At 46.3% G+C, this 14,319-nt stretch overlaps 1 long non-coding RNA gene and 2 other non-coding genes across 3 annotated transcripts; all 3 read left to right on the top strand.

Annotated features, from left to right (window-relative positions):
• The first annotated feature begins 10,698 nt into the window (after positions 1–10,698).
• LOC120638563 lies at positions 10,699–13,642 on the top strand. Its single transcript, XR_005660272.1, has 3 exons — positions 10,699–11,991; positions 12,202–12,244; positions 12,878–13,642. It is a non-coding gene; the product is annotated as an uncharacterized LOC120638563 (long non-coding RNA).
• On the top strand, positions 11,971–12,057 carry MIR1370 (microRNA mir-1370). Its single transcript, NR_034765.1, has one exon. It is a non-coding gene; the product is annotated as a microRNA mir-1370 (primary transcript).
• LOC114814107 lies at positions 12,290–12,370 on the top strand. The gene has a single exon (XR_003761849.1). It is a non-coding gene; the product is annotated as a small nucleolar RNA SNORD93 (small nucleolar RNA).
• Positions 13,643–14,319: the final 677 nt, after the last annotated feature.

The raw sequence follows: 14,319 nt of genomic DNA, 5'->3' as shown, positions 1-14,319 counted from the left end.
CTGCGCCCGTCGTAATTCCGCCAGGCAACTGTCGCGCCGTGCGGGGGAGAGGCCTCTGAGCGAGAAAGGCCTACTGTCATTCATTCATTCGTTCCTTCATTCATTCATTCATCCCTTTTGAATAATAACACTGTTGGAATTTGTCAAGCGCTTACTATGTGCCGAGCACTGTTCTAAGCGCTGGGGGAGATACAGGGTCATCGGGTGGTCCCCCGTGGGGCTCCCAGTTTTAATCCCCATTTTACAGATGAGGTCACTGAGGCCTCATGTTCGTTCATTCATTCATTCAATAGTATTTATTGAGCGCTTACTGGAAAGAGCATGGGCTTGGGAGGCGGATGTCGTGGGTTCGAATCCCGGCTCTGCCATTGCTCAGCTGTGTGACTGTGGGCAAGTCACTTCACTTCTCTGGGCCTCAGTGACCTCATCTGTAAAATGGAGATTAACTGTGAGCCTCACGTGGGACAACCTGAATACCCTCCCCAGCACTTAGAACAGTGCTCTGCACATAGTAAGCGCTTAACAAATACCAATACTACTACTATGTGCAGAGCACTGTACTAAGCACTTGGAATATACAAATCGGTAACAGAGACAGTCCCTGCCCTTTGACGGGCTTACAGTCTAATCGGGGGAGACGGACAGACAAGAACAATAGCAATAAATAAATAGCAATAGAAGTGACTAGCCCACAGTCACCCAGCAGACAAGTGGCAGAGCTGGGATTTGAACCCAAGACCTCTGACTCCTAAGCCCGGGCTCTTTCCACTGAGCCACATATTTGATGGCATTTGCTAAGCACTTACTACGATTAGACTGTAAGCCCGTCAGTGGGCAGGGACTGTATCTGTTGCCGATTTGTCCATTCCAAGTGCTTAGTACAGTGCTCTGCACATAGTAAGCGCTCAATAATAATAATGTTGGTGTTTGTTAAGCGCTTACTATGTGCAGAGCACTGTTCTAAGCGCTAGGGTAGATACAGGGTCATCAGGTTGTCCCCCGTGGGGCTCACAGTCTTCATCCCCCTTTTACAGATGAGGTCACTGAGGCACAGAGAAGTGAAGTGACTTGCCCACAGTCACACAGCTGACAAGTGGTGGAGTGGGGATTCGAACCCATGACCTCTGACTCCCAAGCCCGGGCTCTTTCCACTGAGCCATACTGCTTCTCTAATAAATACTAGTTATTATTTCTTCTAATATTTCTCTAATAAATACTATTGAATGAATGAATGTGCCAAGAAGCAGCAATTCAGCAATAAAGAGAGACAATCCCTGTCCTCAAGGGCTTACAGTCTAAAGGGGTTGTCTGACCCTTCCTAGGAAAAGCAAACCCTTCAAAATATGTGTTGTGCAGTGCATGGGCAAAAAATGAGGATCCCGAGCCATTAAAAATGATGATGAGGGAGATGCAAATTTAGACCAACTAAAATAATAATAATTATTATGATTAGGGTGTTTAAGCACTTATGTGACAGGCATTGTACTAAGCACTGGGGTGGATACAAGCAAATCAGGTTGGACACAGTCTCTGTCCCATATGGGGCTCACAGTCCTGATCCCCACTTTACAGAGGAGGTAACTGAGGTACAGAAAAGTTAAGTGACTTGCCCAAGGTCACACAGCAGACAAGTGGCGGACCAGGGATTAGAACCCTTGACCTTCTGACTCCCAGGCCGAGGCACTATGCCACGCTGATTCTTTATATTTTCATTCATTCAATTGTTTTTATTGAGCACTTATTGGGTGTAGAGCACTGTATTAAGCACTTGGGAGAGTACAAAATAACAATAAACAGACACATTGCCTGCCTACAATGAGCTTACAGTCTAGAGGGGGAGGCACACATTAATATAAATAAATTATTTACAGCTATGTGCATAAGAGCTGTGGGGCTGGAAGGGGGGGGGGGGATGTGAATAAAGAGAGCAAGTCAGAGTGACACAGAACGGAGTGGGAGAAGAGGAAAAGAGGGCTTAGTCAGTCAGGGAAGGCCTCTGGGAGGAGGTGTGCCTTCAATAAGGCTTTGAAGCTGTGGGAGAGGAATGGTTGGATTTAAGGAGGGAGGGTGTTCCAGGGCCAGAGGCAGGACGTGGGCAAGGGTTCAGAGGCGAGATCTGGGGTCCGCGAGAAGGTTAGCATTAGAGGAGAGACGTGGGAGTATAGTGAGGTGAGGTAGGAGGGGGCAAAATGATTGAGTGCTTTGAAGCCAACGGTGCGAAGAATGGATGGGCAACCACAGGATTTTCTTCAGGAGTGGGGAAACACGTCCTGGGCGTTTCTGTAGAAAAATGATCCAAGCAGGAGAGTCAAGAATGGACTGGAGTGGGGAGAAAGAGGAGGCCTGGAGGTCAGCAAGGAGGCTGACACAGTCAGCAAGGCTGGTTAGAATCAACCAACGGTATTTTGTGAGGGCTTCCTACATGCAGAACACTGTACCAAGGGCACATTCCAGATGAAAGTATTTGACCTCTGCAGTTACAGAATCTGACAGCATTCAAGAATACCAAACATCCCTTTGCCATCTACCTCCACAGAGGGTAATAGTTGAAACACGGATGTCTGGTATAAAGCTGGTTAAACAGCCACCCCTGTTAAAGTCTAAGGATACTGATACAGACTCTTGAAAATATCTCATCTTCATTAGGATACCTTCCTTGATGAAGCTCTTCTCCACACCATATACCCACCCCACTAAATTCCCCAACCACCTAAACAAACACATGGGTACTCAGCTCCCTGCTCCCTATAGCAATTATGTCCATATCTTTATGCTTCCTCCATCTGTATTTATAGTGCTAGATCACTCACTGTTTGAGGCAGATATCACATCTACTTTGCAGCACAGAGAAGATACTCAAATACTACTGACTGACTGATTCAGGTAATCAATGATTGACTGGGGGGCGGGTGCAAATGTCTGATTTTAAGCTGGGATACACAGGTGGCAGGACTGTCATTAGCCTGTAGAAGTTAGCATGCCCTAAAATAGTGCCAGGCAGAGGTTTGAGTGATGCCAATTCTCCTCCTTAGGGATAAAATTCACAAGTGAGGAAAGAGGACACCCAGCATTTTTCACATATTTAGGTACCCTTTCTCCCCTGCCCAAGGGGAAAGGTTAGGATTGCCACAATAATAATTATATTTTAAAGTATTTACTATGTGCCAAGCACTCTATTGAAAGCTGAGGAAGATGTGATATATATATATATATATATATATATATATATATATATATATATATATATAGACAGAGGAAAAAATAGCAAATGCCCTGTGTGGTCTAGTGGAAAGGGCACAGGTCTGGGAATAAGTTGGCCTATTGTGACCTCAGACAAGTCACTCTCACTGCACAGTTTTTTCACCTGTAAAATAGAAGAATAATTCCAGCCATGTTATTTCACAGGGGAGCTGCAGAGACCAAATGAGATCACTAATGGAAAAACACCTTGGGAAAAAAATCAAGATGCAATACAAACTCATGCACATCCCACTAGATTGTAAGCACCTTGAAGGCAAGGATCATGTAATAGTAACTCTCTCGTACACTCTCAACCACTTATTATAGTTCTCTGAATGGAGTAAGCCTCCTAGTTAATTGCTCAGTGGAAAGAGCACGGACTTGGGAGTCAGAGGTCATGGGTTCAAATTCCAGCTCTGCCACTTGTCAGCTGTGTGACTTTGGGTGAGTCACTTAACTTCTCTGTGCCTCAGTTACCTCATCTGTAAAATGGGGATTAAGACTGTGAGCCTCATGTGGGACAACCTTCATTCATTCAATAGTATTTATTGAGCGCTTACTATGTGCAGAGCACTGTACTAAGCGCTTGGGATGAACAAGTCGGCAATAGATAGAGACAGTCCCTGCCGTTTGACGGGCTTACAGTCTAATCGACGGGCTTACAGTCCTGATTACCCTGTATCTACCCCAGCACTTAGAACTGTGCTCTGTACATAGTAAGTGCTTAACAAATACCAACATTATTATTATTATTATTAATATTACAGTACAAAATCTGATTTTCTAAATTTCCTGTACTTATTACATCCACCAAATCTCCAATACTCTCTTAGGGGACTACTGACATGCATTCATTCAATAGTATTTGTTGAGCACTTACTATGTGCAGAGCACCATACTAAGCACCTGCACTGTACAATTCGGCAACAGATAGAGACAATCCCTGCCCAATGACGGGCTCACAGTCTTAAACTCCACAGTCTACTGACACCACCTAAGAGTGTCAGACATTGAGATGTCTGCGATGTCACACGGAGTACAACATAACTTGATGATGTCATTTTGCAGAAGTACACCAAGTTTGCTCAAACCCAAAGCTTTCTCTGGAGGGACCCCAGTTACTCTAACCTTGCTCTAGGGCAGTTGTACTTCCCCCAGAGGTTCTTCTGAACACAGGCATGTGGTCTGAGACAAGCCGCAGCCAAGGCAGAGTTGGAAATTTAAATGCTGGACATAAGAGCAACCAATGCCGTATCTATACCAGCAGGTTACGGACCAGCTGAAAAATCAGGCTGCTGCTCATTTTAGAATATCTTGTTTCTTGGGTTGATAGGGCATCTGCAGACTGACTGGGTCCAGCTGTTCAAAGGGCTCTGGAAGAATAGCCAGGGGTTGCGATGGAGTGAGAGCCCACTGTTGTTTCTGAGAAAGCATGACCCTGTCTGTTGAACTTGGGCAAGGCTCACATCTCTAAAAATCCAGGCCCTGCAGAGGAGCATTCCTGGGTGGTAGGAACAATGAGTAGCCAAGGATTCAGTTCCCGAGTCAAGGAAAGAAGAAGGGATTGGAGACCAGTTAGAACAGGAGTGGAGGCAGCAGCAGGGAGTGAGTTCAGGCCATGGCAAGAACAGGCCGGCAGTGGACGAAAGGCTCCTTAGGAGGCGATCCTAAGGAGCAGATCCCGAGTCAGATGTGGAGAGTTGGGTCCGCCTGGGCAGAGCTGTGGCCAGGCAGCAAGGAGGAGGGCTCAAGCGGAGTTGGGAAGAAAGGATGGGAGGAGGAACCAGAGTGGGAAGCAGAGGTAGGAAGGATGGGAAAACCAGGGACCTGCAGTAGTTGGAAAGAAGCACAGGAGATCTAGGTGGGTTGGGGCAGGGAGGTGGGGAGAAGCAGGGAGGTGGAAGGACCCAGAGCATAAACCATCTCCCACCCTCTTTTGAGGCTTCCCCTTAACAGCTCACTTCATTCACTCATTCATTCAATAGTATTTATTGAGCACATACTATGTGCAGAGCACTGTACTAAGCGCTTAGAATGTACAAATCGGTAATAGAGACAGTCCCTGCCCTTTGACGGGCTTACAGTCTAATCGGGGGAGACAGACAGACAAGAACAATGGCAATAAATAAAATCAAGGTGAAGACCATCTCATTAAAACAATAGCAAATAAATAGAATGAGGGTGATGTACATCTCCTTAACAAAATAAATAGGGTAATGCTAACTACCTGAATATTGATAAGCGGCATGAGCTACTGGAAACAACACTGGCCTGGGTTCTAATCCTGGCTCTGTCACCTGCCTGCCTGCTGGATGACCTGGGGCTGGTCACTTAATTTCACTGTGCCTCAATTTACTGATCTATAAAATATGGATTCAATCAATCACACTTAATGTATGCAGAGGACTGTTCTGAGCACCTGGGACAGTAGGGTGTAACAGAGTTTGTAGACACATTCCCTGCCCACAACGAGCTTACAGTGCAGATTCAGTAGCTGTTCTCCCTCCTTAGTGAACTGTGAGCCCCATGTGGGGCAGGGACTGCATTCGATCTGATTGATGTTAATTTAGTTCAATACTTGGCACACATAAACCCTAAAATACCATTATTACAAGGTGATAATTAAGCTCCCTTCTTGCCTCAGTCACAAAGAAGCACCATGGGCTAGTGGCTAGAGCCTGGGCCTGTAAGTCAGCAGGGCTGGGGCTCTAACCCCTCCTCTGCCATTTGTCTGCTGTGTGACCTTAGGCAAATCACTTCACTTCTCTGTATCTCAGTCACCTCATCTGTAAAATGGGGATTACGATTCTGAGCCCCATTTGGGACAGGGACTATGTCCAACCTGATGATCTCCTATGTACTCCAGTGCTTAGAACAGTGCTTGACACATAGTAAGCACTTAACAAATACTATTTTTTTTAAAAAGCCATGTCCCCAGCACCCAGCAATCACTTTTCACCAAGATCCAGTCTTCTTTTCTTTTCCTTCAAGGATACCCAGTTGAAACACTCCCATTTTAAGCCACGAACTTCCCTTCTCTCACAGCTGTTACTAGTAGGTGAATGAGAACAGTGCAGTGCTTAGAACAGTGCTTGGCACACAGTAAGCGCTTAACAAATAGCAGCAGCAGCAGCATCAGGCCTCCCTGGTCATCCTTCTAAAGTGGTGATCGGGCTCCTGCCCCCTCTAGCCTGTGAGCCCGATGTTGGGTAGGGATTATCTCTATCGTCAGAGAAGCAGCGTGGCTCAGTGGAAAGAGCCCGGGCTTGGGAGTCAGAGGTCGTGGGTTCTAATCCCCCTCTGCCACTTGTCTGTTGTGTGACCTTGGACAAGTCACTTTACTTCTCTGTGCCTCAGTTACCTCATCTGTAAAAATGGGGATTAAAAAATGTGAGCCCCATGTGGGACAATCTGATTAGCCTGTGTCTACCCCAGTGCTTAGAACAGTGCTTTGCACATAGTGAGTGCTTTACAAGTACCATAATAATAATAATAATAAAATGGGTATGAAGACTGTGAGCCCCGTGTGGGATAACCTGATCACCTTGTATCCTCCCCAGCACTTAGAACAGTGCATTGCACATAGTAAGCGCTTAACAAATGCCATCATCATCATCATTATTGTCATCTGTTGCCGGAATTGTACTTTCCAATACAATTCCCACTTTCCAATTTCCCCCTCAGTGGTCTGCACGCAGTGAGCCCTCGATAGATCGGAATGACCCAAGGGTCAGTCTTTATGGCTGTACTGTACTCTCCCAAGTGCTCAGTACCCTGAGCTCTCAGTCCACTGAGGACTCAGTACTCAGTGCTCTGCCCACAGTAGGCGCTCGATAGAATGGATGGATGGATGGATGGATGGATGGATGGATGGATGGATGGATGGATGGATGGATGGATGGATGGATGGATGGATGGATGGATGGATGGATGGATGGATGGATGGATGGATGGATGGATGGATGAATGACTGGACCGCCTGCGCTCCAGCTGTGTGGAGAGCGCCAGTGCGGGCCTCGGCCAGCAGGGGGCAGGGGAGCGGCTGGGAGTTGGGAGGGGCGGGGCCGGGCCAGGACCGCTCTCCGCCCTGCGCGGGCCGGGGGGAGGGGGGCGGTGGCCGACTTCCGGCTGCAAGGGGCGCGTGCTCAGGGCGGCCACGTGCGCGCCCAGCAGCGTGTCCCTCTCCGCTGTCTCTGTCCTCCCTCCTTCTCCCTCCTCTCCCCCTCTCCTCATCTCCTTCTCTCTCTTCCCCCTTCCTTCTCTCCTCTCCCCCCCTCCTTCTCTTTCTTCTCTCTCCTCCGTCCCCCTCTCCTTCTCTCTCCCCCCTCTCTCCTCCTCTCTCTCTGTCCCCTCTCTCCCCCTTCTCCCCCTCTCCTCCCCCTCCTTCTCTCTCTCTCTCTCCCCCTCTCCTCTCTCTCCTCTCTCCCCCCTTCTCCCTCTCTCCTCCCCTCTCCTTCTCTCTGTCCCCCCTCCTTCTCCCCCTCTTTCTCCCCCCTTTTCTCTTTCCCCCTTCTCTCCCCCTCCTTCTCCCCCCTTCTCTTTCCCCCCTCCTCTCTCTCCCCCTTTTCTCTTTTCCCCCCTTCTCTCTCCCCCCTCTTTACTCTTTCCCCCCTCCCCTTCTCTCTCCCTCTCCCCCTTTCCCCCCCTTTCCTCCCCCCTTCTCTCTCCCCCCTTTTCTCTTTTTCCCCCCTCCCCCTTTCTTTTCTCTTTTTCCCCCCTTTCCTCCCCCCTTCTCTTTCCCCCCTCCTTCTCCCCCTTCTCTCTCTCCCCCCTTCTCTCTCCCCCTCTCTTTTCTCTTTTCCCCCCCTTTCCTCCCCCCTTCTCTCTCCCTCCCCTCTCTTCCCCCCCCTTCTCTGTCCCCCCTCCTCTGTCCCCTCCTCTCCTCCTCTGTGTCCCCCCCTCCCTCTCGTTGCCGTTGCCGGTCCTCGGCGGAGAGCGCGGAGCCCCGGCCTTTGCGGGTGAGTGACGGGCGGGCGGGCGGGCGAGCGGGGGCCGCACGTGGTTTGCAGAGCGGTGGGGAGCAGCCCTCGTCTCCCCCCGCTGCCCAACTCTACGTACCCAGCGCTCAGTCCATTCATTCCATCGTATTGATTGAGCGCTTACTATGTGCAGAGCACTGCACTAAGCGCTTGGAATGGACAAATCGGCCACAGATAGAGACAGTCCCTGCCCATTGACGGGCTCACAGTCCACCGCTGGGCCCACAGGAAGCGCTCAGGAAAGACGATGGAATGAATGAAATGAACGCCTCCCCGCCCGCTCCCTCCCCTTCATTGATTATCGATTCATCATTGATCGGGAAGCGGCAAGGCCCTGTAGATTGGAGGCCGGGCGTCAGGAGGATGTGGGCTCAAGGCCCGGCTCCGACACCTGCACCCATTCATTCAGACGTATTGATTGAGCCCTTCCTGGGTGCAGAGCACTGGACTGAGCGTTGGGAAAGTACCATTCATTCAGTCGTAATAATAATAATAATGTTGGTATTTGTTAAGCGCTTACTATGTGCCGAGCACTGTTCTAAGCGCTGGGGTAGACATAGGGGAATCAGGTTGTCCCACGTGGGGCTCACAGTCTTAATCTCCATTTTACAGATGAGGGAACTGAGGCACAGAGGAGTGAAGTGACTTGCCCACAGTCACACAGCCGACCAGTGGCAGAGCTGGGATTCGAACTCATGAGCCCTGACTCCAAAGCCCATGCTCTTTCCACTGAGCCACGCTGCTTCTCATTGATTGAGCCCTTCCTGGGTGCACAGCACTGGACTGAGCGCTAGGAAAATATTCATTCAGTCGTATTTATTGAGCGTTTACTATGTGCAGACCACAGGACTGAGCGCTTGGAAAGTACAGTTCGACCACAGAGACAATCCTTACCCAACAACGGGCTCACAGTCTAGAAGTAGTAATAATGCTAGTATTTGTTAAAGCGTTTACTATGTGCCAAGCACTGTTCTAAGCACTTAGGTGGATACAAGGTGACCCACTTGTCCCACGTGGGACTCACAGACGTAATCCCCATTTTTACAGATGAGGCAACAGGCCCAGAGAAGTGAAATGGTTTGCCCAAAGTCACACAGCAGACAAGTGGCAGAGGCGGAATTGGAACCCACGACCTCTGACTCCCAAACCAGGGATCTTTCCCCTAAGCCACGCTGCTTCTCCAGCTTAGTCCACCGCTCTGCGCACAGTAAGCGCTCAATAAATAGGACTGAACGAATGTACCAAGCGCTTGGGGGAGAGTATAGTGTAACAACTGCCACACTCCTGCCCACGACGAGCTCATGACTTAGAGGGGGAGATGGGCATTAATATAAGTAAGTAGATTACAGACATATAAGTATGTGCTGTGGGGATAGGATAGCCACTTCTCTGCCGTGTGGCCTTAGGCGAGTCACTTTACTTCTCTGTGCGCCCCACTTCCCTCATCTGTAAAATGGGGATTATGACTGAGTCCCACACGGGGCAGGGATTGGGTCCAGCCCGATTTTCTTATATCCACCCCAGCGCTTAGTACAGTGTCTGGCACATAGTAAGTGCTTAAAAACCATTCTGATTATTATCGAGGGCTTTCTGCGTACGGGACGTTGTACTGAGCACTTGCGAGAGTCCAGTACAACAATAAACAGGGAATGTGTCTGTTATATTGGACTCCCCTTCTCTCCCCTACCCCCCAGCGTTTAGTGCAACATCCCACACACCGTAAGCCCTCGATAAATACGATTGAATTGAATGACAGAACCCCAAAGGAGGATCTGTCCCATTCGTGGTCAGTCGCCTCACCCCCTCCGGGCTCCAGCCTGGCCCACGTGGATGGCTGCCCTGACCTCTGGGGAAACTGAGTCCCACCGGGGCCCTAGCCAGCTTTGGAATTCGTGTGAGAGATTAACCTGTTCTCCAAAGGCCTGCCGTGGCCATGTTTCATAAGAAGCATGAGAAGCAGCATGGCCTAGTGGCTGGAGCACGGGTCTGGGAGTCATAGAGACCTGGGTTCCAATTTCGATTCCTCCACGTGTCTGCTATGTGACCCCGGATAAATCACTTCACTTTGCTGGGCCTCGGGTGCCTTATCTGTAAAATAATAATGTTGGTATTTGTTAAGTGCTTACTATGTGCCGAGCACTGTTCTAAGCACTGGGGGAGATACAGAGTCATCAGGTTGTCCCACATGAGGCTCACAGTTAATCCCCATTTTACAGATGAGGTAACTGAGGCACAGAGAAGTGAAGTGACTTGCCCACAGTCACATAGCTGACAAGTGGCAGAGCTGGGATTCGAACTCATGACCTCTGACTCCCAAACCCAGGCTCTTTCCACTAAGCCATGCTGCTTCTCTGGCGACTAAGATTTGAGAGCCCCACGTGGGATAGGGACTGTGTCCAACCCGATTTGGTTGTATCCACCCCAGCGCTTAGTACAATGCCTGGCACATAGTAAACATTTAACAAATACAATTATAATTATAAAATGAGCTGGATTTAGGCCCAGTCCGGCCATCCAGTGCCTCAGCTTCTCCATTCCAGCTCTTCCCTAACCTACCACCTAGAGGGATGAAATCATGTAGCTCATGAGTTCATAGATTCTCACAAATGAAGGTGTTATGGCACAGTTATTATAAATAACTACTGGGCTAAATTTCCTCCCCTGCCCCGCACACACACTTACTGCTTGGACATGTGAAACGGTTTCCCTTGACCCTTTGCTGTTTCCTGTTTTTCTTTTTAAATCACTCTTGATTTTAAAAAGGGCTGGGAAATGATCAAGTTCCCTTCTCTACAATTATTCATGTAGAGATTAATAATTGATCGAAGCTTTGTAAATCTGAACCGGGAGCAAATACAGATAAAACTCTAATGACGTGGACTAATTAATAGGAATTTAGTGGTGTGGTAGCATTCATTGTGCTTCAGCCAAGATCATTTATAGAGAAATTGCTGAAAGATCCTAGGTGCCAAGAAGATCTTGATACCCAGAAGCTCCAGAGCATACAACTTTCAACTCCAAGGAACATGTGAAAATATACTCGAAGCCCGTGAATTTTAACGAGCATGCAAAATGGAGGTCTCAAGACTCCTACTCTCTTTGTTGTGTAAGATTCATGTAAAAGCAAAGCACTTTTGGGAATCCAGCCTGCCGGGAAATAATGAAGGGTTTAGGTGATTAAACAAGAGCTTTAACCCGTAGATACAAGAAACTAGTTGAGGATTACTCAGAAAAGCTGAAGGCAATCTTGAGAATAAATAAATAGGATTTACTTGAGGAATTCCTACTGTAAATTGTTTGTCTACTACTGTAAATCATCTTTGTTAAATGCCTCATCTTAATTAACTTAGAGAAACTGCTTGTAAGACAGCAGAGTGGATTTTTACAAACTTTCTGGTTTAAAAGGTATGTTTTTTCTTGGCACGGTTTCGGTATTATAGAGGAAATGCCAGAATACAGTAAACTTAAACTGCTCCACCATCTGTAGTATGGCAAATTGGGGGCAATCTGTTTTCTGACCCTGGGGAAGGGTTCAGGGGCCAGGATTCACTTCCTGCCACATCTCCCATGCACTCCAGGGACAAAAATGGCTGGAGAGCACGCATATAATTCCTCTCAGATCCATCCCTCAAGAGTTATTTTCCCTGAAAGTTACCTTTAAGCATCATTGTGTGATTCACTGAATCAGTGTGTCACAAAAAAATAATGCTTACCGTTTACTTTTGCAGGTTCACCTTTGGAAATATGCACATGTTGATTTTTATTTTGGAAGGTAAGAATCACCAGAATTCAGTTTATGTTGAATTGAATAGAGTGTTGACCGAGGATGAAAATCATAATCTGATTGGGCATATCTCACTAATATGCTCTGATGGGTTAAAGGATTTAGCTGAGGCCAAAAATATATGTACATATATTTCATTGTGTGATTAATTGAATTACTGTGTCCCAAAAAAAATAATGCTTACTGTTTATTTTGCAGATTCATCTTTGGAAATATGCACATGTTGATTTTATTTTGGAAGGTAAGAATCACCAGAATTCAGTTTATGTTGAATTGAATAGAGTGTTGGCCGAGGATGAAAATCATAATCTGATTGGGCATATCTCAGTAATGTGCTCTGATGGGTTAAAGGATTTAGCTGAGGCCAAAGATATATTTACATATATTTTTATGTTGGCCTTATAAAATTCTAGACCAGCTGGAGCCCTAAGTAGACTCAGTCATTCATTCATATTTATTGAGAGTACATTGTGTGCAGACCACTGTACTAATGGGAGAGTGGAATATAACAGAGTTGATAGAAATGCCCAAAAGGAGCTTACTGTTTAGAGAGGGGAGGTACTGCTTACCTCGTATGTGTCCTTGGACAAGACAGTTAAGGTCCCTGCCTCATTTTCCTTATCTTTAAAATGGGGGTTAAATACCTGTTCATCATAGGCATAGGATTAAACAAAGAAGTATGGTCAGAGAATATGCCTACCAACACTGTTGTTCTTTCCATAGTTCAGTGCTCTGCACACAATATGTGCTTAATCAGTATGATTGAAGTGCAAACTTCAGATGTGATGCTGGTATTTATTACTCTTGAAGTACATTTTTATGGCTTATAATTTAACCTTTATCTCTGGCTAATGCAGTATTGTGTTCTTTCTAGGGTTGGCCCCTTGAGTTGTAAAGAAGATTATTTTTTTAAATCACTTGACAGCGGATAAGGTATTTTGATGAGAAGAGATTGCTCAAATTCTTCCTCCTAGATTAAAACAAACACAAGTCTCCTTCAAAATAAGCAATCTAATAAAATTCTGAAAGAATAGTCATAGTTGGAATTCTAGATTCTGAGGCTTCCTGGAATGTTCATTAGCTTCTTTCATATTGACCAATGCTATATGTCATGCCTTATCCAATCCCCCAACTTCCTGTGTGGTAGATTCACATTGCTTTTTCTATTCCACTTTCACAGTCATGAAAAACAAAAAGGTTCTGCTTTCTTTTCTCGTGCATCTAAAGTATCTTGCAGTAGTAGCACAAAAATTAAAACCAAGTAACTACTTTTACATTCACAATACTCAGCAAATTGCCATTCACTGGAAGAGTGCTAGTTGTTTTCATAATCACTTTTAACAGGCCTTTTAGAAAATGTATTAAAAATAAATTTTCCTGATCAAATGCAAGTGAATCTCTGAGGTATTTTTTGAGCTTCTCTAAGAATCTTGATAGAGCTCCTGAGAGCTCTATTTCCACAGTAAAAGGAAGCATTTGGTTTTTAGAAGTATTTAATTGCTAGTACAAAATATACTTAATCTCTCGAGACTTATTTTGGCTTTGGATGCATGTTTATCGTTGGCGTTTGATCATTTATGGTTAAAGTAGGACTCTTTTAAATACATACATTAGATTAGCATAAAATCTTGTAACTGCTAAGTGTATTGTTTCTAATAAAATGATTTCGTTATCAAAACTTACAAATGCTGGAGTTCTTTTGTTTCGAATAAAATTATCGGTCACGTGCACACGAATTACTTTCTCTTGGTAATCATGTTTTAGGGCTTTGGTCACCCTAGAGCACTGTAGGAGCTGATTACCTGCTTTGCCAGTATTATAAGATCTGATTTTTTTAAAGCAGTGACCCGTGGGCTATTAAATTAGGAATCGGTAAGCATCTTAAGCCTTGCATCCATATATACGGGCAGGTGTGTCACAGGGCCCCCTGTATAGAAGAGAGTTTGAGCTAAGCCCTCATATCCTTTTTCCCTTCAGTGTCACCTAATGCACCTAGATCCTTACCCTTTAAGCACTTGATTTTCACCCCATAGCACTTAAATAGATATCCATAATTTATTTTATAATGACTGTCTGCCCCTCTAGGCTGTAAGCTTCTTATGGGCAGGGGACATGTCTACCAACTCTTGTATTATTTATACTCTCCCAAGTGCTTTAATACAGTGCTCTGCACACAGTAAGTGCACAATAAATCCCCCTGATCAATTGAACCCAATAGCCAGTCAGCACTGGTGAAAGTGCCAGCCTCCCTAAGTCCAAACCTGCTCAGGTTTGGACTTGTACCCTTTTTGTTTGTACCCTTTGCTTTAGAGAAGC

The sequence above is a fragment of the Ornithorhynchus anatinus genome, chromosome 8 (genome assembly GCF_004115215.2).
Source record: "Ornithorhynchus anatinus isolate Pmale09 chromosome 8, mOrnAna1.pri.v4, whole genome shotgun sequence".
In the NCBI taxonomy this organism is placed as follows: Eukaryota; Metazoa; Chordata; class Mammalia; order Monotremata; family Ornithorhynchidae; genus Ornithorhynchus; species Ornithorhynchus anatinus.
The sequence above is the reverse complement of the archived record's forward strand: the minus strand, read 5'-3'. Positions and strand labels throughout refer to the sequence as shown.